The sequence below is a fragment of the Salmo salar genome, chromosome ssa01 (genome assembly GCF_905237065.1).
Source record: "Salmo salar chromosome ssa01, Ssal_v3.1, whole genome shotgun sequence".
Taxonomy (NCBI): domain Eukaryota; kingdom Metazoa; phylum Chordata; class Actinopteri; order Salmoniformes; family Salmonidae; genus Salmo; species Salmo salar.
The window spans coordinates 70,340,000-70,365,536 of record NC_059442.1 but is presented as its reverse complement, the minus strand read 5'-3'; positions in this window follow the sequence as shown (position 1 = coordinate 70,365,536).

Below are 25,537 nucleotides of genomic sequence, written 5' to 3'. Positions count from 1 at the left end.
ACTTTAGTGACTGTATCCACAACATGGCTCATTTTCAGAACACATTTATATAGCACCTCCTGATGAATAATGCAATGCAGGAAAATAATTTTGTGATCTGGGTTCAGCTCAGCTACTTGGTCTTGTATCCTTTTCAAAATGCCAATGTTTTTTCCTTTCAAGTTTGGGCACCCATCAGTGGTCACACTGGATAACTTTTCAAAACTCAGTCCCAGCCTTGCCACACACATATTAACTTCCTCCAATAAATATTTTGCTGTGGTTGTGCTCTTCATTGACTGCATTGAAGCAAGCTACTCTGTAATTTCAAAGTCTGGGGTTATGCCTCGAAAGAATATCAACAACTGCGCCATGTCACCTGCATCACTGCTCTCATCCAGGGGCAAGGAGAAATAGGTGAAATCCTTTACCTTGTCTTTCAACTGTTGTTCCATATTCTCTGCGATGTCCTCAACACGCCATGTCACAGTTCGTCTTGACAGGGAAATATTTTAAAACAGCTTTATCTTTTCAGGGCAAATTATTGCTGCAGAGTCAATTAAACATTCTTTGATGAATTCGCCCTCAGTGAATGGCTTGCTATGTTGAGTAACTTTGTGGGACAGTACATACAGTTGAAGTCGGAAGTTTACATACACTTAGGTTGGAGTCATTAAAACTCGTTTTTCAACCACTCCACAAATATCTTGTTATTAACAACTATAGTTTTGGCAGATCGGTTAGAAAATCTACTTTGTGCATGACACAAGTAATTTTTCCAGCAGAAGTTTACAGACAGATTATTTCACTTATAACACATTATCACAATTCCAGTGGGTCAGAAGGTAACATACACTAAGTTGACTGTGCCTTTAAACAGCTTGGAAAATTCCAGAAAAGGATGTCATGGTTTTAAAAGCTTCTGATAGGCTAATTGTCATCATTGTAGTCTATTGGAGGTGTACCTGTGGATGTATTTCAAGGCCTACCTTCAAACTCAGTGCCTCTTTGCTTGACATCATGGGTAAATCAAAAGAAATCAGCCAAGACCTCAGAACAAAAAATTGTAGACCCCCACAAGTCTGGTTCATCCTTGGGAGCAATTTCCAAATGCCTGAAGGTACCGCGTTCATCTGTACAAACAATAGTACGCAAGTATATACACCATGGGACCACGCAGCTGTCATACCGCTCAGGAAGGAGACGCGTTCTGTCTCCTAGAGATGAACGTACTTGGATGCGAAAAGTGCAAATCAATCCCAGAACAACAGCAAAGGACCTTGTGAAGATGCTGGAGGAAACAGGTACAAAAATATATTTTTCCACAGTAAAAAGAGTCCTATATTGACATAAACTGTTAGGCCACTCAGCAAGGAAGAAGCCACGGCTCCAAAGCCACCAAAAAAAGCCAGACTACATTTGCAACTGCACATGGGGACAAAGATTGTACTTTTTGGAGAAATGTCCTCTGGTCTGATGAAACAAAAATAAAACTGTTTGGCCATGATTGTCACGCCCTGGCCATAGAGAGGTTTTTGTTCTCTATTTTGGTTAGGCCAGGGTGTGACTAGGGTGGGAATTATATGTCCTTTTTTCTATGTTTTGGTATTTCTTTGTTTTGGCCGGGTATGGTTCTCAATCAGGGACAGCTGTCTATCGTTGTCTCTGATTGGGAACCATACTTAGGTAGCCTTTTCCCACAGGGTTGGTGTGGGTAGTTGTTTTCTGTTTGGTGTGTTCACCTGACAGAGCTGTTGCGTTTAATTCCACTTTGTTTTTGTTGTTTCAGTGTTCAAGTGATAATAAACATCATGAACACGTACCACACTGCGCTTTGGTCTACTCATTCTTCCACAGACGAACGTTTAGAACTACCCACCAAAAGAAGACCAAGCAGCGTGGATTGGAGCACCGGGGAGAAGGATGGACGTGGAAGGTGGAACGTCAACTCTGGGAGGATAAGTTAAGGGCGCTACAGGAGGCTGAGAGGCAGCCCCCAATTTTTTTTTGGGGGGGGGGGCGGGGCACATGGGGAGATTGGCGGAGTCAGGCGATATACCTGAGCCAACTCCCCGTGCTTACCAGAAGCAGCGTGGTACTGGTCAGGCACTGTGTTATGCGGTGAAGCGCACGATGTCTCCAGTACGCGCTCATAGCCTGGTGCGCTATAGGCCAGCCCCCCGCAAGTGCCATGCGAGAGTGGGCATCGTGCCAGGGCAGATTGTGCCAGCTCAGCTGGGCGAAAGTGGGCATTCAGCCTGGAAGAGTGGTGTCAAGCCTACGCACCAGATCTCCAGAGCCAGAGTCGCCCGCCTGTCCGGGGCCCGCTGCGAGGGTCCCAACTCCAGAGGCGCCACCTAAGTGGGCCAAGCTGAAGGTGGAGTAGGGGCCACGACCCGCACCAGAGCCGCCACCATAAGGAAGGCCCACCTGGACCCTCCCCTTTAGAGTCAGGTTTTGCGGCCAGAGTCCGTACCTTTGCGGGGGGGGGGTACTGTCATGCCCTGGCCATAGAGGGTTTTATTCTCTATTTTGGTTAGTCCAGGGTGTGACTAGGGTGGGCATTCTATGTCCTTTTTTCTATGTTTTGTATTTCTTTGTTTTGGCCGGGTATGGTTCTCAATCAGGGACAGCTGTATATCGTTGTCTCTGATTGGGAGCCATACTTAGGCAGCCTGTTTTCCTTTGGGTTTTGTGGGTGGTTACTTTCTGTTTAGTTCATGTTCCTGACAAAACTGTTTAGCTGTCGTTCGTTTTCTTGTTTTGTTGAAAGTGTTCTATTAAAAGTTAATTATGAGCACTCACCACGCTGCGTCTTGGTCTACTCCTTTCGACGGCCGTTACACTTCCCCTACTGTATTTATTTATTTATTTTGCTCCTTTGCACCCTATTATTTATATTTCTACTTTTGACTTTTTTCCACTACAAATCTACCATTCCAGTGTTTTACTTGCTATATTGTATTTACTTTGCCACCATGGCCTTTTTTTGCCTTTACCTCCCTTATCTCACCTCATTTGCTCACATTGTATATAGACTTATTTTTCTACTGTATTATTGACTGTATAATTGTTTTGCTCCATGTGTAACTCTGTGTTGTTGAATATGTCGAACTGCTTTGCTTTATCTTGGCCAGGTCGCAATTGTAAATGAGAACTTGTTCTCAACTTGCCTACCTGGTTAAATAAAGGTAAAATAAATAAATAAAAATAAATGTTTTTCAGTGGCAGGGACTGGGGAACTAGTCAGGATCGAGGGAAAGATGAACGGAGCAAAGTACAGAGAGATCCTTGATTAAAACCTGCTCCAGAGTGCTCAGGACCTCAGACTGGGTTCGAAGGTTCACCTTCCCACATGACAACAACCCTAAGCACACCGCCAAGACAACGTAGGAGTGCAGAGAAGAATGGGAGAAACTCCACAAATACAGGTGTGCCAAGCTTGTAGCGTCATAGCCAAGAAGACTCGAAACTGTAATCGCTACCAAAGGTGATTCAACAAAATACTGAGTAAAGGGTCTAAAAACTTATATAAATGTGATATTTCAGTTTTTATTTTAAAACATTTCAAAACATTTCTACAAAACAGTTTTTGCTTTGTCATTATGGGGTATTGTGTGTAGATGAGGGAAAAAAGTACTCTTACATCTAGACGTTCCGCTAGCGGAACACCTGCTCCAATATCCAATGATGGGCGTGGCGCGAAATACAAACTCCTCTAAAATACAAAAACTTCAATTTTTCAAACATATGACTATTTCACAGCATTTTAAAGATAAGACTCTCCTTTATCTAACCACACTGTCCGATTTCAAAAAGGCTTTACAACGAAAGCAAAACATTAGATTATGTCAGCAGAGTACCAAGCCAGAAATAATCAGACACCCATTTTTCAAGCTAGCATATAATGTCACAAAAACCCAGAAGACAGCTAAATGCAACACTAACCTTTGATGATCTTCATCAGATGACAACCCTAGGACATTATGTTATACAATACATGCATGTTTTGTTCAATCAAGTTCATATTTATATCAAAAAACAGCTTTTTACATTAGCATGTGACGTTCAGAACTAGCATACCCCCGCAAACTTCCGGGGAATTCGCTAACATTTTACTAAATTACTCACGATAAACGTTCACAAAAAGCATAACAATTATTTTAAGAATTATAGATACAGACCTCCTCTATGCACTCGATATGTCCGATTTTAAAATAGCTTTTTGGTGAAAGCACATTTTGCAATATTCTAAGTACATAGCCCAGGCATCACGGGCTAGCTATTTAGACACCCGGCAAGTTTAGCACTCACCAATATCAGCTTTACTATTATAAAAGTTTCATTACCTTTTGTTGTCTTCGTCAGAATGCACTCCCAGGACTGCTACTTCAATAACAAATGTTGGTTTGGTCCAAAATAATCCATCGTTATATCCGAATAGCGGCGTTTTGTTCGTGCGTCCCAGACACTATCTGAAATGGTAAATCAGGGTCGCGCGCATGGCGCAATTCGTGACCAAAAAAATCTAAATATTCCATTACCGTACTTCGAAGCATGTCAACCTCTGTTTAAAATCCATTTTTATGCCATTTTTCTCGTAAAAAAGCGATAATATTCCGACCGGGAATCTCATTTTAGCTAAACAGAGGAAAGTAAACAGAGCTTTCGGTCGACGCGGGCACGAGCCTGAGTCTCACAGTACTGTAACCAGCCACTACCCAAACGCGCTACTTTGTTTCAGCCAGAGCCTGCAAAGCCACGATTCAGCTTTTTGCCGCCTTCTGAGACCCTATGGCAGCCGTAGGAAGTGTCACGGGACAGCTAAGATCCTCACTCTTCAATAAACAGAGACAAGAAGAACGACACCTTGTCAAACAGGCCACTTCCTGCCTGAAACCTTGTCAGGTTTTTGCCTGCCAAATGAGTTCTGTTATACTCACAGACACCATTCAAACAGTTTTAGAAACTTTAGGGTGTTTTCTATCCATATGTAATAAGTATATGCATATTCTAGTTACTGGGTAGGAGTGGTAACCAGATTAAATCGGGTACGTTTTTTATCCAGCCGTGAAAATACTGCCCCCTAGCCATAACAGGTTAATACATTTGAGAATAAGGCTGTAACCAAACAAAATGTGGAAAAAGTCAAGGGGTCTGAATACTTTCCGAATACACTATGTATTCCCAGTCATGTGAAATCCATAGATTAAGGCTTAATGAATTGATTTCAATTGACTGATTTCCTCACATGAACTTTAACTCAGTAAAATCTTTGAAATTGTTGCATGTTGCATTTATATTTTTGTTCAGTATACTGTATGTTCTGACAAATAACTTTGGAGAGCTGAAGGTTGCTTGAGATCTCTGCTTGGGGGAAGATGTTCCTTGTCGGCTTTTGATTTGGGGCATGTTTCCACTTGAGAGCACTAGCAATGTGTTTATGTGAATTGCTAAAGGACATCCAGGTATCAGCGGACTCAGGACCTTGTGTAAAATGCCTCCCACTGGGCACATACTGGTTGAATTATTGTTTCATCGTAATTTGTCAACGTATTGTGACATTGAATCTATTTTGGAGAAAACTTTGGATTTGAAAAAAGTAATCAACGTAAACTACTATTTTGAGGGTGAAATTTCAACCACAGAATTATGTCATCATGGTAACCAAATTTGAACATAGAAAACCTTGTATTAAATATATTAAATTTGTACATTTAAAACAACGTCAGATTTTCGATGTTAAATCCACTATAAGCAGCACCTCCTACTGGAGTATTGATTTATCTACAGCTCCCATCCAGAGTTTTAACCAAGCCCAGCCCTGTTTAGCTATGATATTTGTCACTGACTATTACCAATGTGCTAAATTGAAAATTATTGTTGAGAGATCACGACTTACAAACTCAATAGATTCATTGTTGCTATGGAAGTCATTTCAAAGTGTAGGTTTAATAGAGCAAATGAGATGTGACTATACTTTCACACAGAAAAAAAAATTGGATTAAGTCAGTGGCTCAGTGTCACGTCCTGACCAGTAAAAGGGGTTATTTTGTAGTTTGGTCAGGGGGTGTTTTTCTGTGTGTTTTGGGGTTTTGGGCATTCTATGTCCTTTTTTCTATGTTTTTGTATTTCTTTGTTTTGGCCTGGTATGGCTCTCAATCAGGGACAGCTGTACATCGTTGTCGCTGATTGGGAGTCATACTTAGGCAGCCTTTTTTCCTTTGGGGTTTTGTGGGTAGTTGTTTTCTGTCTTGTGTGTGTTCACCTGGCAGAACTGTTGGCTTTCGTTTTCCTGTTTGTTTTAAAGTGTTTCATTAAAAATAATTATGACCACTTACCACGCTGCATCTTGGTCCCCTCTTCTAGACGATCGTTACACTCAGATGGTACTATCCAAGCAGTCTCCTTCAAATGTTGATATTTGGTTGCATTGTCAACCAAACACAATTAAGGCTATCTTACAAACTAATGTAACATTCAACCTTAAAATGAGTAACATCCATGGCCACATTTTAAAGTTACTGTAACTATAAACACAAATATTACCCAACTATCCAATTTGAAAGGATGTGGTGTGCCCAGTGGGCTGTGTGTGTGTCTGCTGCTGGACTGCTAGTCTGATGGGCTGTAGTAGAAAGGGTCGAGAGCATCAAGTTCCTTGGCGTCCACATCACTAAGGACTTAACAGGGTCCGCAACACACCCGCAAAGAGGGCACGACAGTGCGTTTTCCTCCAGAGGAGGCTGAAAAGATTTGCCATGGGCCCTCGGATCTTCAAAAAGTTCTAAAGCTGCACCATCGAGAGCATCTTGACTGGCTGCGTCACCACTTGGTATGGAAAATGCACCAACCTCGACCGCAAAGCGCTACAGAGGGTGGTGCAGATGGCCCAGTTCATCACTGCAGCCTAGCTCCCTGCCATTCAGGACCTCTGTATCAGGCTGTATCTGAGGAATGCCCGAAAAATTGCCAAAGACTTCAACCACCCAAGCCATAGATTAATCACTCTGCTACCATCCGGCAAACGGTACTGGATCATAGGCTCTCGGACCAACAGGCTCCGAGACAGCTTCTACCCCCAAGTCATAAGACCACTAAATAGCCATAAGAATGCTAAATAGTTAACTTCTTGGGGCTATGTGGGACGCTAGCGTGCCACCCGTGGTGCACCCTATCAACAGCAGGTGCATTTCAAGAGCGGCAAATTTGAAACCAAATAAATGTCAAAATTCAAATTTTTCAAACATACAACTATCTTACACCCTTTGAAAGATAAACATCTCCTTAATCTAAAATCGAAAATACTATGTAAATAATCCATTACCTTTGATTCTCTTCATCAGATGTCACTTCCCGGAATCACAGGTCCATAACGAATGTAGTTTTGTTCAAAAAAGCTCATCATTTATATCCAAAAAGATCCGTGTTGTTAGCACATGATCTAAGCCAGCCGGACTTCTCGTCATGAACGAGGGGAAAAAATATATTTACGTTCGTTCAAACATGTCAAACGTTGTATAGCATAAATCATTAGTGCCTTTTTTAACCAGAACATGAATAATATTCAAGGTGGACGAATGCATTCTCTTTTATAACGTATTGGAACGAGGGTACCCAACATGAACTCGCGCGCCAGAGTCTAATCGGCCATCACCGTTCCATGGCTCTTGTTCGGTCAGATCTCACAGTAAAAGACTCAAAACACTTTGTAAAGGCTGGTGACATCTAGTGGAAGCAATAGGAAGTGCCAAAACATTAATCAACCCCTGTGTGTTTCAATGGCATAGGCTTAAAGGTAATTCAACACATCAGGTATCCACTTCCTGTCAGAAAATGTCTCAGGGTTTTGCCTGCCAAATGAGTTCTGTTATACTCACAGACACCATTCAAACAGTTTTAGAAACTTTAGGGTGTTTTCTATCCATATATAATAAGTATATGCATATTCTAGTTACTGGGTAGGATTAGTAACCAGATTAAATCGGGTACGTTTTTTTATCCAGCCGTGAAAATACTGCCCCCTAGCCCCAACAGGTTAATTAAATGGTTACCTATCTGCATCTGCATTGACCCTACAGTGGTTCGTCCTTTAAAAGTTGCGAGCTTACACTGCGGGACTTAGAGGTACCCAGCGTCACGTCGTCATTGTTCCAGACCACCACAAGGGGGAGTTAGAGCACTCATTATGCATTTGGCTCCCAAGGTTTTTATATGACCAATCATGTCGAGTGGTTCCAATGATGAATTTGACGCAAGCCACCCGTCCCTGGTGACTTTCTTCAGCAAAGATGGCTGACAAAACATTACAGGGGAAGCAAATGTTAGTTATAACGTCATAACGAGTCAAGCAAAAAATGTACAATTGAGAGGAATATGGTAGTTAACCTCTTGGGGCTAGGTGGGACGCTAGCGTGCCACCCGTGGTGCACTCCATCAACAGCAGGTGCATTTCAAGAGCGGCAAATTTGAATCCAAATAAATGTCAAAATTCAAATTTTTCAAAAATACAACTATGTTACACCATTTGAAAGATAAACATCTCCTTAATCTAACCACGTTTTACGATTTCAAAAAGGTTTTACGGCGAAAGCATAAATTTAGAGTATGTTAGGACAGTACATTTACAAGAGTTGTGTGTAATGTTTTGTCAAGTCAAAGACAGGGTCACCAAAACCATAAAACCAGCTAAAATGATGCACTAACCTTTTACAATCTCCATCAGATGACACTCCTAGGACATTATGTTAGACAATGCATGCATTTTTAGTTCTATCAAGTTCATTTTTATATCCAAAAACAGCGTTTTACTATGGCATTGATGTTGAGGAAATCGTTTCCCTCCAATAACCGGCAGTCAAGTCAGCGTCAGAAATTAAATAATTAAAATTAGAAAACATTGGTAAAATATTATATTGTCATTTAAAGAATTATAGATTTACATCTCTTGAACGCAATCAACTTGCCAGATTTAAAAATAACCTTACTGGGAAATCACACTTTGCAATAATCTGAGCACTGCGCCCAGAAAAATACGCGTTGCGATACAGACTAGACGTCATGTTGGGGAGATCTAAAATCGAAAATACTATGTAAATAATCCATTACCTTTGATTCTCTTCATCAGATGTCACTTCCAGGTATCACAGGTCCATAACGAATGTAGTTTTGTTCAAAAAAGCTCATCATTTATGTCCAAAAATCTCCGTCTCGTTAGCACATGATGTAAGCCAGCCGGACTTCTCGTCATGAACGAGGGGAAAAAATATATTTCCGTTCGTTCAAACATGTCAAACGTTGTATAGCATAAATCATTAGGGCCTTTTTTAACCAGAACATGAATAATATTCAAGGTGGACGAATGCATACTCTTTTATAACGTATTGGAACGAGGGTACCCAACATGAACTAGCGCGCCAGGTGTCTAATGGGACATCACCGTTCCATGGCTCTTGTTCGGTCAGATCTCCCTCCAGAAGACTCAAAACACTTTGTAAAGGCTGGTGACATCTAGTGGAAGCAATAGGAAGTGCCAAAATATTCCTAAACCCCTGTGTTTTTCAATGGGATAGGTTTAAAGTCAATACAACACATCAGGTATCCACTTCCTGTCAGAAAATGTCTCAGGGTTTTGCCTGCCAAATGAGTTCTGTTATACTCACAGACACCATTCAAACAGTTTTGGAAACTTTAGAGTGTTTTCTATCCATATATAATAAGTATATGCATATTCTAGTTACTGGGTAGGATGAGTAACCAGATTAAATCGGGTACATTTTTTTTATCCAGACGTGCAAATGCTGCCCCCTAGACCCAACAGGTTAATGTAGAGACAAACGATTGTGCATATTTTTCTGTCATAAAGTTAATTTACGAAAATCGCTATTTAGCAAGTTTTTTTTCAGTCATATCCAATACCAGGTGTATCAAACTCCATTCTTTAATGATGCTGTGTCTGCATGTATGTATTACAATGATACACTTTACCAGTGTTTACACTCCTGATCCTGGGACATCAATGTTTACACATTGTAACTATGCAATAGACTATAAACATGATTCAAGTAAAGGCTGATTTGTAATTCATATACAGAATAAAAAACAGTACATCCTGCTAGCACGCCCACAAGTGTGCTAATGATGTGTGGAAGAGAGCGAGGAACGATATGGGAGTAATAATCCAGGCTATTTGCTCTGAGACCGGCATAATAATGTAATGAATCAAGCAGGGAGCAGGTTTTCGAACCCTCAACATTCTAGCCCGAAGTCCAGCACGCTATCGACTGTGCCCAAATGTATTAATTGGGGTTGGGGCCGATTGTGGCTAAAAACACTTTATCAATTGGAATCTTTAACATGTGGAAAGGGTAAAAAGTATTATTTGTTTTTCACAAGAGTAGCAGGGTGGGCTATTAGCTGAACAATAGACTATTCAAACTTTCCTAAAGATTTGTCTAATAGCCGAGCTAGGTGTGAACCCCACCCCTCCCCAACTTGAGCTAGGTGTGAACCCACCCAACCCCCCAACTTGCAACAAATCATTTGTATCCATCTTTCCACATCTACCCACACACGTATCTACCTACACGCGGTTAATGTTCTGGGAAAAAATATATAAAAAAATATATAAAAAAAAAAATATATATATATATATATATATATATATATATTGATTTATTTTTATATATTTTTATATATATATATATATATATTGGTCATGGCTCCCAAGTGGCGCAGAGGTCTAAGGCACTGCATCTCGGTGCAAGAGGCTTTATTACAGTCCCTGGTTTGAATTCAGATTGTATCACATTGGGAGCGGGATTGGGAGTCCCATAGGGCGGTGCACAATTGGCCCAGTGTCATCCGGGTTTGCCGGGGTAGGCCTTCATTGTAAATAATAACTTGTTCTTACCTGACTTGCCTAGTTAAATAAAGGTTCAATTGAACCGCAGCGCAATCAATCGGAGGTGAATAGTGGCTGGTGCTGAAAATACAGCCTCATAGCCTACCTCAGCTAATAGCCTACATGTATGTTGCACTCACTCAATGCACACTCACAAGACTATATGTACACACTCACACACATTACACTGACACTCACACAAACCCCACACATATTCATATACACTACAGTACATACACACATACTGACACAACACACACATCTCACTCATCATATGCTACTGCTACTCTGTTCATTATTTTTATTCTTAGTATTATCTATCCTGATGACAAGTCACTTTACCCTGCCTTCATGTATGTACAGTGCATTTGGAAAGTGTTCAGACTCCTTGACTTTTTCTACATTTTGTTACGTTACAGCCTTATTCTAAAATTGATTCAATTGTTTTTTCCCCCTTATCAATCTAAACACTAGCCCATAATGACAAAACAAAAACAGGTTTTTAGAAATGTTTAGAAATTAATAACAAAAAGACATCTATCATATTCACCCAAGTATTCAGACTCTTTACTCAGTACCTTGTTGAAGCACCTTTGGCGGCGATTACAGCCTCGATTCTTCTTGGGTATGACTCTTCAAGCTTGGCACACCTGTATTTGGGGAGTTTCTCCCATTCTTCTCTGCAGATCCTCTCCTACTCTGTCAGTTTCTATGGGGAGCGTCACTGCACAGCTATTTTCAGGTCTCTATAGAAATGTTAAATCGGGTTCAAGTCCGGGCTCTGGCTGGGCCACTCAAGGACATTCAGTGACTTGTCCCAAAGCCCCTCCTGAGTTGTCTTGGCTGTGTGCTTAGGGTCGTTGTCCTGTTTGAAGGTGAACCTTCGCCCCAGTCTGAGGTCCTGAGTGCTCTGGAGCAAGTTTCCAACAAGGATCTCTCTGTACTTTGCTCTTTCCCTCAATCCTGACTAGTCTCCCAGTCCCTACCACTGAAAAACATCCCCCACAGCATGATGCTGCAACTACCATGCTTCACTGTAGGGATTGTGCCAGGCTTCTTCCAGATGTGTCGCTTGGTATTCAGGCCAAAGAGTTCCATCCTGGTTTCATCAGAGCAGAGAATCTTGTTTCTCCTGGTCTGATAGTCATTTAGATGCCTTTTGGCAAACTCCAAGTGGGCTGTCATGTGCCTTTTACTGAGAAATGGATTCGGTCTGGCCCCTCTACCATAAAGGTCTGACTGGTGGAGTGCTGCAGAGATGGTTGTCCTTCTGGAATGTTCTCCCATCTTTACAGAGGAACTCTGGAGCTCTGTCAGACTGACCATCGGGTTCTTGGTCACCTCCCTGACCAAGGCTCTTCTCCCCCGATTGCCCAGTTTGGCCGGGCGGCCAGCTCTAGGAAGAGTTTTGGTGGTTCCAAACTTCTTCCATTTAAGAATGATGGATGCCACTGTGTTCTTGAGAAACTTCAATGCTGCTGAAATGTTTTGGAACCCTTCCCCAGATCTGTGCCTCGACACAATCCTGTCTCGGAGCTCTACGGACAATTCTCTCGACCTCATGGCTTGGTTTTTGCTCTGGCATGCACTGTCAACTGTTGGACATTATATTGACAGTTGTGTGCCTTTCCAAATCCAATCAATTGAACTTACCACAGGTGGACTCTAATCAAGATGTATAAGCATCTCAAGGCTGATCAATGGAAACAGGATGCACCTGAGCTCAATGTCAAGTCTCATATCAAAGGGTCTGAATACTTATGTAAATAAGGTATTTCTGTTTTTTACCTTTAGAAAATAAGCTAAAATTTCAACAAACCTATTTTTTCTTTGTCATTATGGGGGTATTGTGTGTACATTTTATAATAATGCTGTAACAAAATATGGAAAAAGTGAAGGGGTCTGAATACTTTCAGAATGTACAGTACTGTGTCTACCTCAAATACCTCGTATCCCTGCACATTGATCTGGTACTGGTACTCCCTGTACATAGCTTAATTCTTGTGTATTTTATTCCTCTTGTGTGTACTATTTTTACTTGTATTTATTATTTTTTAACTGCATCGTTGGGAAGGGCTTGTAAGCAAGCATGTCATGGTAACTTCTATATCATTGTATTGGGCGCATGTGACAAATAAAATTGGATTTGAATTGAGGGTTCAAGAACATCGGGTGAGGGGTGACAGGGTTGGTGCATGTGTCAGAGTGTGGGTAGAAAAAGTATATGTGTGTGTGTGTGTGTGTGTGTGTGTGTGTGTGTGCGTGTGTGTGTGTGTGTGTGTGTGTGTGTGTATAGGATGTGTTTTGTGTGTGCGTGTGAACACACTAGCATGTGTGTGGTATGAGAGTTACAGAAGACCGGGCAGGGCTGGTTAATTATAGAGTTGATGTAAACTGGCAGCTTGATGGGTCCTAAATCAGGCAGGTACAAATATGCAGTGTACTGTCAGCCATTAATGAGCAGCATTAGGTTATATACATGAGTAATGAATAAACAGACGCTGGGAGGGTTTGCACAAACTCATGTTTAGAATGAGAAATGAGCTCAATTTAACCCCTGGCTTCTCCCATTGGATCTCTGCTTTCACAATGGACACAGAGGCGGATTGGGTTTAGGGACCAACCTTCTTAAATATCTTTCTAGAACAATTTTTGCAAATTATTGATACATTAAAGCTGTGCAGTGCCACTTTGTACTTAATTTTGACAGGTCCATTAGCCTATACTGGATAGATACATCTTTTTTTTGTGTCCAAATTATTTTTGTGGAAAGTCAAACCCTAAAGAGACTTAATTGGACATTAGCTGCAATGTAATACGATAAAATGTGATAAGATGACTTTATTGTCCACTCACGTGGTATTTCATCTTACCCAGATCAGCATATCTAATTGTAATGCAACAAAACACGCTTCAACAAATGTAACCAATACGTTCACATATTTCTCTCCCATGATGTTAAATTGCCCTAACAGTACAGAATGCAGGAAACTTACGGGATTGTTAGGTTGTTTTGTTAATTCAAGATTACTGTTGTTATTACTGGACATTTAAATGATAAAATTCAGATATACAGTTGAAAATATATCCTGAATTTAAAACAATAGACGGACACTATGTGGAGGATAAAATGTACTGTTAGAATGACTCATCAACTTAAGACAGAAATAAAAGAAAGAATGCAGACTTTTTTTAATCAACACCCAGGGCACTATATAATCGATCAACTTTACCTTACCTACGTCAACCTACATTTTACGTCGTAGTCATATAGTTTCATGAATAATTCAGTATTCTTTATCACCTGAAAGTGTTTTTATTTATTTATTTATTTCACCTTTATTTAACCAGGAAGGGCTCATTGAGATTTGAAATCTCTTTTTCAAGAGCGTCCTGGCCAAGATGAGCCGCACCAAGTCATTTGTCACGTCTGCTCCTGATCCTCCCCTCCAGCGTACTACGTCGCCAGAGTACTAACCACCGGTCCTGGGGTTCATCATTACGCGCACATGTGAATCATTATGATTCACAATCAATCATTATGATTCACACCTGGACTCCATGACCTTCAACATTTCCTCCCCTTTCTATGTCACTCTCCCAGGTTCACTCACCAGTTGGTATTGTTATTGTGTATCGGTGTTCTGCCTTATGTTAGTGTCGTGTTCATGGTTTTGTTGTTTTATTAAAATGTTTCACCTGCACCTGCTTCCGACTCACCACCCTATCATTACAGAATGACGACTCACCAAAGGGAAGCATCAGGGAGTGTTTTCTTTTGATTATTTTGGTGTTGGAGGTGATGTCGGGTCCAGGCGTCCGACCGGAGCTACCTGGTAGGCCTCAGCTGGTTTGTTGTGTTCCCGTGCCTCAGCTGGCTCGACAGGCTTCCATGCCTCAGCTGGCTCGACAGGCTTCCATGCCTCAGCTGGCTCGACAGGCTTCCATGCCTCAGCTGCCTCGACAGGCTTCCATGCCTCAGCTGGCTCGACAGGCTTCCATGCCTCAGCTGGCTCGATAGGCTTCAATGCCTCAGCTGGCTCGATAGGCTTCCATGCCTCAGCTGGCTCGATAGGCTTCCATGCCTCAGCTGGCTCGATAGGCTCCCATGCCTCAGCTGGTGAACAGGTTTCCGGGCCTCGACCGAGGCAACCGGGGAGGTCTCAGCCAGCTCATCAGGCTTTCACGCCTCAGCCGGACCGGTCTGCTCTGGAGCCCCAGGACCGTCCCTGTGGTTGGCGTCCTGCGGCTGGAGCCTAACGTGCCGGGGAGGGGTTACTGTCACGTATGCTCTCTCTCCGGCACTCTAGGTCATCATGCTCCCGCGCCTCAGCCGGATCGACAGGTTCCCACACCTTAGGAAAGGTGACCGGTCCACTCCTGATCCCCGGGATCGTAATCTTGGTCGGCGTCCTGTGGCTGGAGTCTCGTGTCGGGGATGGGGTACTGTCACGTGTGCTCCCTCTCCGGCCTCTAGGTCACCAGGCTGCTCGTTGTGGCGCACACCTGTCACCAGCGTAAGGCGCATAATGACAATCACCTGGACTCCATCACCTCCTTGATTACCTGCCCTTTATGTCACTCCTTTTGGTTTCTTCCCCAGTCGTCATTATTCCTGTTTCTGTTCCAATGTCATGTCTGTTCGTGTTTCTTGTTTTGCATTAAGTTGCGTTTATTTATTAAAACACTCACTCCCTGAACTTGCTTCCTGACTCTCAGTGCACACGTTACATCATTACACAATTACAGACATGAAAAACTACAGGTAATCTAGTAAAAAAAACAGAATTCACAGGAGTATATCATAAAACACAAAATTAAAAACATTGACAGGCCAAGGAATCAGCCTCAATCCTTCATCAATGATTTAAAAACACCAAACGGGACAACTTCTTCCAGTTTAAAAGCAGTTTGTAAGGCGTTCCAAGCCGATGGCACAGAGTACATAAAAGCCCTTTTACCAAATTCAGTTTGGACATATGGAACAGTTAGCAGGATAAAGTCCTGCGAACGAAGAGAGTACCCACCACATTTCTGAACAATAAAGATGCCCAAATAAAATGGTAGTAAACCCAAAATGGCTTTGTAAATAAAAGTATACCATTGACTGAGCCTAGGATTAACTAGAGAAGGCCAGCCAACCTTGGTATATAAAGTGCAGTGGTGCGTAAGGGTTTTGCAGTTGAAAATAAATCTCAATGCTCCATGGTAAAGGGTGTACATTGATCTCAAACACTAAGCAGAAGCATTCATATATAAAATATCACCATTGTCTTGTATAGGCATAAATGTAACTCATACTAGCCACCTTCTGGCTTTAAAAGAAAACAAGCCTTATTCCTGAAATAAAATCCCAACTTCAGCTTCAATGTTTTTGTAAGTAGTTGACTATGCAATTTAAAAGAGAGGCCGTCATCGATTAAAATTCCAAGATATTTATATGAGGTTACAGCCTCAATCTCATTGCCCTGACAGGTAGTAATAGGTGAAAGGTTCAGAGGTCTATTTCTTGATTTAGAAAACACCATTAGTTTAGTTTTGTCAGCTTTGAGAATAAGCTTCAATTGACACAAGATATGTTGAACAGTATAAAAAGCAGTTTGCAAGTTCTGGAAAGCTTTTGTGAGAGATGAGGCACAACAATAAATAACAGTATCATCAGCATAAAGGTGAAGTTGCGCATTTTGCAAATTTTGTCTAAATTATTTATATAAATAGTGAATAAAAGGGGACCAAGTACAGAGCCCTGGGGCACACCATTACAGACAGACAATTTAACAGACATCAGACCATCAAATTGAGTGCATTGGGTTCTATCAGACAGATAGTTAGCAAACCATGCAACTGCATGCTCCGAAAGACCTACGCTCGACAATCTCTGCCTCAGTATAGCATGATCAACAATATCACAAGTCTTAGAGAGATCTATAAAAAGTGAGACACAGTGCTGTTTTTTGTCAAGGGCCTCAGTGATATCAATTAATACCTTCATGGCTACTGTAATTGTGCTATGCTTCTTCCTGAAGCCCGATTGGTACATTGATAAAATAGTTAGTATATACATATTATTTTAGCTGTTCACTAACAAGGCTTTCAAGTATTTTCGCTAGGGTTGACAGCTTTGAAATGTGCTTATAATTATTTAAGAGTTGGATTACCCCCTTTTTTATGGGCTTGTATTGTGCAGTGCTGTGTCTGTTTTATTTATGACACTGTCAGTATTGACATTTTAGATGCAACGATAGTCACATCTATCTGTGACTAGTTTCAGGAAACTAGGCATATGTCGCATGTCACTACTTCACAGGACAGGCATTTGAACGTAAGCATTTATTTTTCTATCAATACGTTTTTGGGCAGAAATGCCTTCTGGAACATGTGAACTTTCATGTGCCTTAATAACAAACTTGTATGCCATCTGTAAATACGAAAGAAATGTTAAATTACGAGCCTAGTTGGTTTAGCCACGAAAAAAGACAGGAACCTTTCCGCTAGCCATGATTGGCTGAGATAATGTATAGGTTGGACATGCCGAAAGATGAGTTCAGATTTGTCTGCCATGTAGCGCGCTTCTGTCTATAACATGAGCTGCTCAGTATGTGTAGGTAATCCTTTCTAACACAGATTTTTTTATGTATTATGAAGAACTGCAAAAGTGTTGCTAATGCTCTCAACTTTCTGGAGGACCGATTTTTTTAAATCAGAGGAATGTCTGGTGGAAGCAGAATATTATAGCTAAGGAGATGGATAAAATTCTGTCGTTTGATTGCAAATATGCAGAGTTAGTCGAAAGAGAACACACAGAAGGCTGTTGTATAAAACACCTGTCTGCGGATTACACCTTCAAACTAAGGGCAACCATGGCATCCGTGACAGAGAGGGAGAAGCATTCATCCATGTATACGGGTAAGAGAGACTAGCTATCTACATTTTCAGACATTATGCGTTTCAAGTTTTGTCTGAAAATGTTGTTTTCATTGCAAGTCAAAGTGTACTGCTGTCTGGCTCACTAGCTAATGTTACGTGTATGAATATATATATATTTTTTTTATCTCAGAGCCATTTGCATTGCTTATTATAGCATAATGTTAGCTAGATAGCTAACATTGAACCTAGTTGTTTAGTTTTAGCAACCTACAGATCAATGTAGGGTAGTAATATTATGAGTTGGGATTATAGTTCATTGTTTAGCTAACTAGCTACATGTCTAAACAAAAGACTCCACTACGCAAGTAAGCATTTCATTGTACCATTTACACCTATTTGTATCCTGTGCATGTGACAAATAAACGTTCATTTTATTTGATATAGTGTGTGTCTACCAGGGACGGTAATGTGAAGAACAACATGACCTGCACCAAAGTCAAATTAGGATATAACGTTAGACCAATGATGGTGTTCAAGTTCTAAAATTACCTGGTAGAATGCCCTACTTTTATTTCGTCACTCTCACAACCATAAGCTATTTTATGTAATTAGCTCGTCATTAACTTGTAAATAATGATCTTGCTGTGAGTTTATTTTCCTGTAATAATGAATATAAGTGAGCTAAAGTTAAGACGTTGTCAGCTACAATACCAGTCAAAGGTTTGGACACACCCACTTATTCCAGGGTTTTTATTTATTTTTACTATTTTCTACATTTTAGAATAATAGTGACGACATCAAAACTATGAAATAACACATTAAATAATGTAGTAACCAAAAAAGTGTTAAACAAATCAAAGTATATTTGAGATTCTTCAATGCAGTCACCCTTTGCCTTGATGACAGCTTTGCACAGTATTGGCGTTCTCTCAAACATCTTCATGAGGATGTTTGGAACCACCAAGACTCTTCCTAGAGCTGGCCGCTCAGCCAAACTGGGCTTATTGGGGTAGAAGAGCCTTGGTCAGGGAGGTGACCAACAACCCGATGGTCACTATGGGAGAACATTCCAGAAGGACAATGATCTCTTCAGCACTCCGCCAATCAGGTCTTTATGGTAGTGGCCAGACAGAAGCCACTCCTCAGTAAAAGGCACATGACAGCCCTCTTGGAGTTTGCCAAAAGGCACCTAAAGAACTTTGACCGTGAGAAACAAGATTCTCTGGTCTGATGAAACCAAGATTGAACTCTTTGGCCAGAATGCTGGTAGACTTGGAGACTTGTTAGGCTCGAGGGAAGGATGAACGGAGCAAAGTACAGAGAGATCCTTGATGAAAACCTACTTCAGACTGGGGTGAAGGTTCACCTTCCAATAGAACAACGACACTAAGCACACAGCCAATGTCCTTGAGTTGCACAGCCAAAGACCGGACTTGAGCCAAATCAAACATATCTGGAGAGGCCTGAAAATACCTGTGCAGCGACGCTCCCTATCCAACCTGACAGAGCTTGAGAAGATCTGCAGAGAAGAATGGGAGAAACTCCACAAATACAGGTGTGCCAAACGTGTAGTGTCATAGCCAAAAAGACTTGAGGCCGTAATCGCTATCAAAGGTTATTCAACAAAGTACTGAGTAAAGGGTCTGAATACTTACTGTAGGTAAATGTAATAATTCATTTTTCATTTGTAATACATTTGAAAACATTTGTCATTATGTCATTATCCAATGTCAAAAACATAATTTCAAATTTTACTTCATAAGATCGAGCCGGTCGGTCACATATTCATCGACCAATGCATGTTAAATTAACTTTTTCCTCTCCTAATTTCTCTGTCAATTCTTCATATTCCCTAATGAAAATGCGCATACCAGCGGATAAAATGGTCACCAGATACCGCCTCAATCCTTTTGCTAGTTTTCTTGCAGCAAGAGGGGATGAAATATTAGCATTTTCCATAGATTACTTTTCAGAAAACCTTAGAGAAATTCGACAAAGTTGTCAACAGTGATGCTCAAATCACAGAGAAAGATGAATTCAACTTCCGTTTAAATATTCAAGAAAGTGGTTGTTGATCTAAGTAAAACCAATCTTCTAGTTTAGATTTTTACATTGAACATGAAGGAAAGCTAGCTCATTACATGGGGAAAGGCACAATACCGGCTAATAATTTGTCGTTGTTGAAGGAGAAACAGAAAAAGACAGACAGAATTAGTAATACAGGTCATACAGTCTCATTCAAAGTGAGAATGAAGCGGGTCTTGATATCTATCTGTTCTTTATTCCAAGCTGTGACGTATCCAAACTGAAACCTAGCCACAACTCTCTCGTCTTTAGTAGCTACTTGTTGGCAGTAGCTAGTTAGCTAGTAACACAAGTTTTTAGCTAGCTAGCTAAAGTTATATCCTGACAACATTAACTTGTTATGGATAGGGGGCAGTATTTTCACGTCCGGATAAAAAACGTACCCGATTTAATCTGATTATTGTTCCTGCCCAGAAACTAGAATATGCATATAATTATTAGCGTTGGATAGAAAACACCCTAAAGTTTCTAAAACTGTTTGAATGGTGTCTGTGAGTATAACAGGACTCATTTGGCAGGCCAAAACCTGAGAAGATTCCAAACAGGAAGCGCCCTCTCTGACCATTTCTTGGCCTTCTTGATCATCTCTATCCAAAACAGGGGATCTCTGCTGTAACGTGACATTTTCTAACGCTCCCATAGGCTCTCAGAAGGCGCCAGAACGTTGAATGATGACTTTGCAGGCCATGGCTGAAAAACAGTAGCGCATTTGGATAGTGGTGGATCTGAGAACAATGAGACTGGGCGCGCGTGCGCGAGAAGAGTCCATTTTAATTTCTCTGTCTTTGAACGAAAACAACGACTCCCGGTCGGAATATTATCGCTTTTTTACGAGAAAAATCGCATCAAATTGATTTGAAACAGCTTTTGACATGCTTCGAAGTACGGTAATGGAATATTTTGAATTTTTTTGTCACGAAACGCGCCGGGCGCGTCACCCTTCGTTACCCTTCGGATAGTGTCTTGAACGCACGAGCAAAACGCCGCTATTTGGATATAACTATGGATTATTTGGAACCAAAACAACATTGGGTGATGAAGTAGAAGTCCTGGGAGTGCATTCTGACGAAGAACAGCAAAGGTAATCCAATTTTTCTTATAGTAAATCTGAGTTTGGTGAGTACCAAACTTGGTGGGTGTCAAAATAGCTAGCCTGTGATGGCGAGCTATCTACTCAGAATATTGCAAAATGTGCTTTCACCGAAAAGCTATTTTAAAATCGGACACCGCGATTGCATAAAGGAGGTCTGTATCTATAATTCTTAAAATAATTGTTATGTTTTTTGTGAACGTTTATCGTGAGTAATTTAGTAAATTCACCGGAAGTGTTCGGTGGGAATGCTAGTTCTGAACGTCACATGCTAATGTAAAAAGCTGTTTTTTGATATAAATATGAACTTGATTGAACAAAACATGCATGTATTGTATAACATAATGTCCTAGGAGTGTCATCTGATGAAGATCATCAAAGGTTAGTGCTGCATTTAGCTGTGGTTTTGTTTTTTGTGACATTATATGCTAGCTTGAAAAATGGGTGTCTGATTATTGCTGGCTGGGTACTCTGCTGACATAATCTTATGTTTGCTTTCGCTGTAAAGCCTTTTTGAAATCGGACAGTGTGGTTAGATAAAGGAGAGTCTTGTCTTTAAAATGGTGTAAAATAGTCATATGTTTGAAAAATAGAAGTTTTCGGATTTTCGAGGACTTTGTATTTCGCGCCACGCCTATCATTGGATATTGGAGAAGGTGTTCTGCTAGCGGAACGTCTAGATGTAAGAGGTTAACGGTCAATGTATTTTTGTTCTCAGCCATATATCAGACAATTTCAAAAATTATTTCAAGTCAGATAGCCTGCATTATTAGTTGATGTTGTAGTTGCTAGCCAAGCTCCAGGGTTCACGTCCCATCTAAGCAGCCCTACCTCTCACCAAAGAGAGGATGTTGAAAAAAAAACACTCAGGAACAGCCATGGCAGAAGATGGCTAGCTAGCAATAACTTGACAACATTGACCCTCAACATAGTTATTTTGTTTAATGATCTCAGTCATATTCACAACTCAATGCAATGCAGATGAACTATGACACATGCATGAGCAGATCAGCTCCAAACATTCATAGTGCTACAAATAGAAATTGCATCAACCCGACCTCTCTACTTTAGCTGCTAATCAAATACACTGCTCAAAAAAATAAAGGGAACACTTAAACAACACAATGTAACTCCAAGTCAATCACACTTCTGTGAAATCAAACTGTCCACTTAGGAAGCAACACTGATTGACAATAACTTTCACATGCTGTTGTGCAAATGGAATAGACAACAGGTGGAAATTATAGGCAATAAGCAAGACACCCCCAATAAAGGAGTGGTTCAGCAGGTGGTGACCACAGACCACTTCTCAGTTCCTATGCTTCCTGGCTGATGTTTTGGTCACTTTTGAATGCTGGCGGTGCTTTCACTCTAGTGGTAGCATGAGACAGAGTCTACAACCCACACAAGTGGCTCAGGTAGTGCAGCTCATCCAGGATGGCACATCAATGCGAGCTGTGGCAAGAAGGTTTGCTGTGTCTGTCAGCGTAGTGTCCAGAGCATGGAGGCGCAACCAGGAGACAAGCCAGTACATCAGGAGGCCGTAGGAGGGCAACAACCCAGCAGCAGGACCGCTACCTCCGCCTTTGTGCAAGGAGGAGCAGGAAGAGCACTGCCAGAGCCCTGCAAAATGAACTCCAGCAGGCCACAAATGTGCATGTGCCTGCTCAAACGGTCAGAAACAGACTCCATGAGGGTGGTATGAGGGCCCGACGTCCACAGGTGGGGGTTGTGCTTACAGCCCAACACCGTGCAGGACGTTTGGCATTTTCCAGAGAACACCAAGATTGGCAAATTCGGCACTGGCGCCCTGTGCTCTTCACAGATGAAAGCAGGTTCACACTGAGCACATGTGACAGACGTGACAGAGTCTGGAGACGCCGTGGAGAACGTTCTGCTGCCTGCAACATCCTCCAGCATGACCGGTTTGGCGGTGGGTCAGTCATGGTGTGGGGTGGCATTTCTTTGGGGGGCCGCACAGCCCTCCATGTGCTCGCCAGAGGTAGCCTGACTGCCATTAGGTACCGAGATGAGATCCTCAGACCCCTTGTGAGACCATATGCTGGTGCGGTTGGCCCTGGGTTCCTCCTAATGCAAGACAATGCTAGACCTCATGTGGCTGGAGTGTGTCAGCAGTTCCTGCAAGAGGAAGGCATTGATGCTATGGACTGGCCCGCCCGTTCCCCAGACCTGAATCCAATTGAGCACATCTGTGACATCATGTCTCGCTCCATCCACCAACGCCACGTTGCACCACAGACTGTCCAGGAGTTGGCGGATGCTTTAGTCCAGGTCTGGGAGGAGATCCCTCAGGAGACCATCCGCCACCTCATCAGGAGCATGCCCAGGCGTTGTAGGGAGGTCATACAGGCACGTGGAGGCCACACACACTACTGAGGCTCATTTTGACTTGTTTTAAGGACATTACATCAAAGTTGGATCAGCCTGTAGTGTGGTTTTCCACTTTAATTTTGAGTGTGACTCCAAATCCAGACCTCCATGGGTTGACAAATTGGATTTCCATTGATTATTTTTGTGTGATTTTGTTGTCAGCACATTCAACTATGTAAAGAAAAAAGTATTTAATAAGATTATTTCTTTCATTCAGATCTAGGATGTGTTGTTTAAGTTTTGAGCAGTGTATATGCTTGTCTAAAGTTACATACAATAGCATAATGTTGTGACTGTTTTAGCAAACACAATTAGAACATTATAGCTACATCTATACTTACCTTCATCATTGGTACTAGGTGCTCTAACTCCTTGGACATATCGCCAACATTCTCATCACAGATTGTCATCACAAAACAATACATAGGCAAGTGTCCAGGCAATGTTGTTCTGCACGACAAGGCTGTTGACACATTTAGCATTTAACAACAGTGAGGTCCTTAGCCTGACTTATCCTCACACTCTGGCAATTATGTGTCATAAACAACTAATTGAAATGTAATAGGCAGGTGTCATGACGTTGGCCTGTGGGTAAGGTTTATGACCCCCCCCCCCCCATAAATACCTTTCTCCCTTCCCCTCTCTTACTGACCCTACTGAAGGACTGCTGTCCTGTTAAATATAGAGAGTCTGGGAACATCAAACAAATGGGGAAAGGAACCATATTTTGGTAATAAAACCAGTTGGAAATATGCTTGATAACGTAATGAGTATGTATGTCAGTTCGCTTGTCATCTGAGACATTATGATTGATGACAGGACGACATAAACTGTACCTGAGAAAGTATACGCCCTCTAGTTATCAGAGTGACATGGAATTGTTATGCAATTGAAATGTTTGATATTGAAATTGTTTGTTAGGAGATGAAATGTAAGTTTAGCTTCCAAATGAGAGATTTGGGTTTTCATAAGGAAAGTACCCTGCTTGATCAGTGGCCCACCCCTGTGAAGAGGAGGGGTTATAAACGATGAAACACATCCTTCCCCCCTCTCCACTATATAAGCCTTTGACGAAAAGATAACCATGTTGTTCCAGTACGGGAGGTCTGCAGCCTCTACGTTAGAAGGACACACATGTCAAGTACAGAACTAAGTTTACCTCGGCGTGAGCTTTGGTGGCGAATGGTATGAACTTTGAGCTTATTCACTACAGAAGTGATACTTCCTAGCCGTTGAGTTAGCAGCGGCCGCTGTCGACGTGGGCTAGGAAAGGACGGACGACGGATCCAGTCTAACAACCAGACGAAGATACCACCACGTATCCAATTGACCACCATTGACATTCTTCCGAAAACAGGGAGATCTGTTGGCCAACCCGGCCAGCATCTACGACCAATCTACCGAAGCGCAGCTCAGAGTAAATATTTATTGCATTTTCCTTTTCCAAATGGGCGGTAATTTAGAATGCATAAGATAATGTATTTACGATAGCATAGCTGCTGTTTCTGTGTTCCTAAATCTTCCCGCTCTTTCATTCAAGCCCAACCCCCTTTCCTTTGTGTAACCAGCCATGATACAGGTTCCGTCCACCAGGACGTTTTCTGTATGACATCATTGTATTCTGTGTATTTGTAATTTTGTGTGATTAGTTTAGGTATTTAGTAAATAAATAATTAAACCCAATTTTGTATTGCCGATTCAACTTGTTAGCAAGAGTATACTCTGCTTCCTAAGAATTTAACATTGTTCAATGATCCGAAAAGTGTCTGAACAGACATATTTGGCGCACCCTGTGTGGACTCTAAAACTAGGTCGCACGTTTGGGTAATTTCGACATATTGGAGCCCCCGTGCGAGGAATCTAAAATAGGATGAAGCTTTCATTTTGATTCAGCCTAAACAAAATTGAAACGCAGATTACATAATATACCAAGTTTATGATTACATTATGGGAATTGTAGACTGGAATTATTGGTGCGTGTGTGCTCTGGAGAATCGCCTCCGTGTTGTGCTCTGACGTAGTCAGTGGGTAGCATAAACTATACAGTTCTGTATGAGGACTGATAAAGCTATCTGAGAAATAGTATTTGTGCCTCGCGCGTTTCAGACGCGTGTTGGCTAGGTCATTATTAATTTCTCGAGCGAGGACAAAGAGCCAGCCGATTGAAATTTAGGAGAGATTAGCTTGACCAGCGATAAGTATCTCTCTGTCTCTCGCGTTTC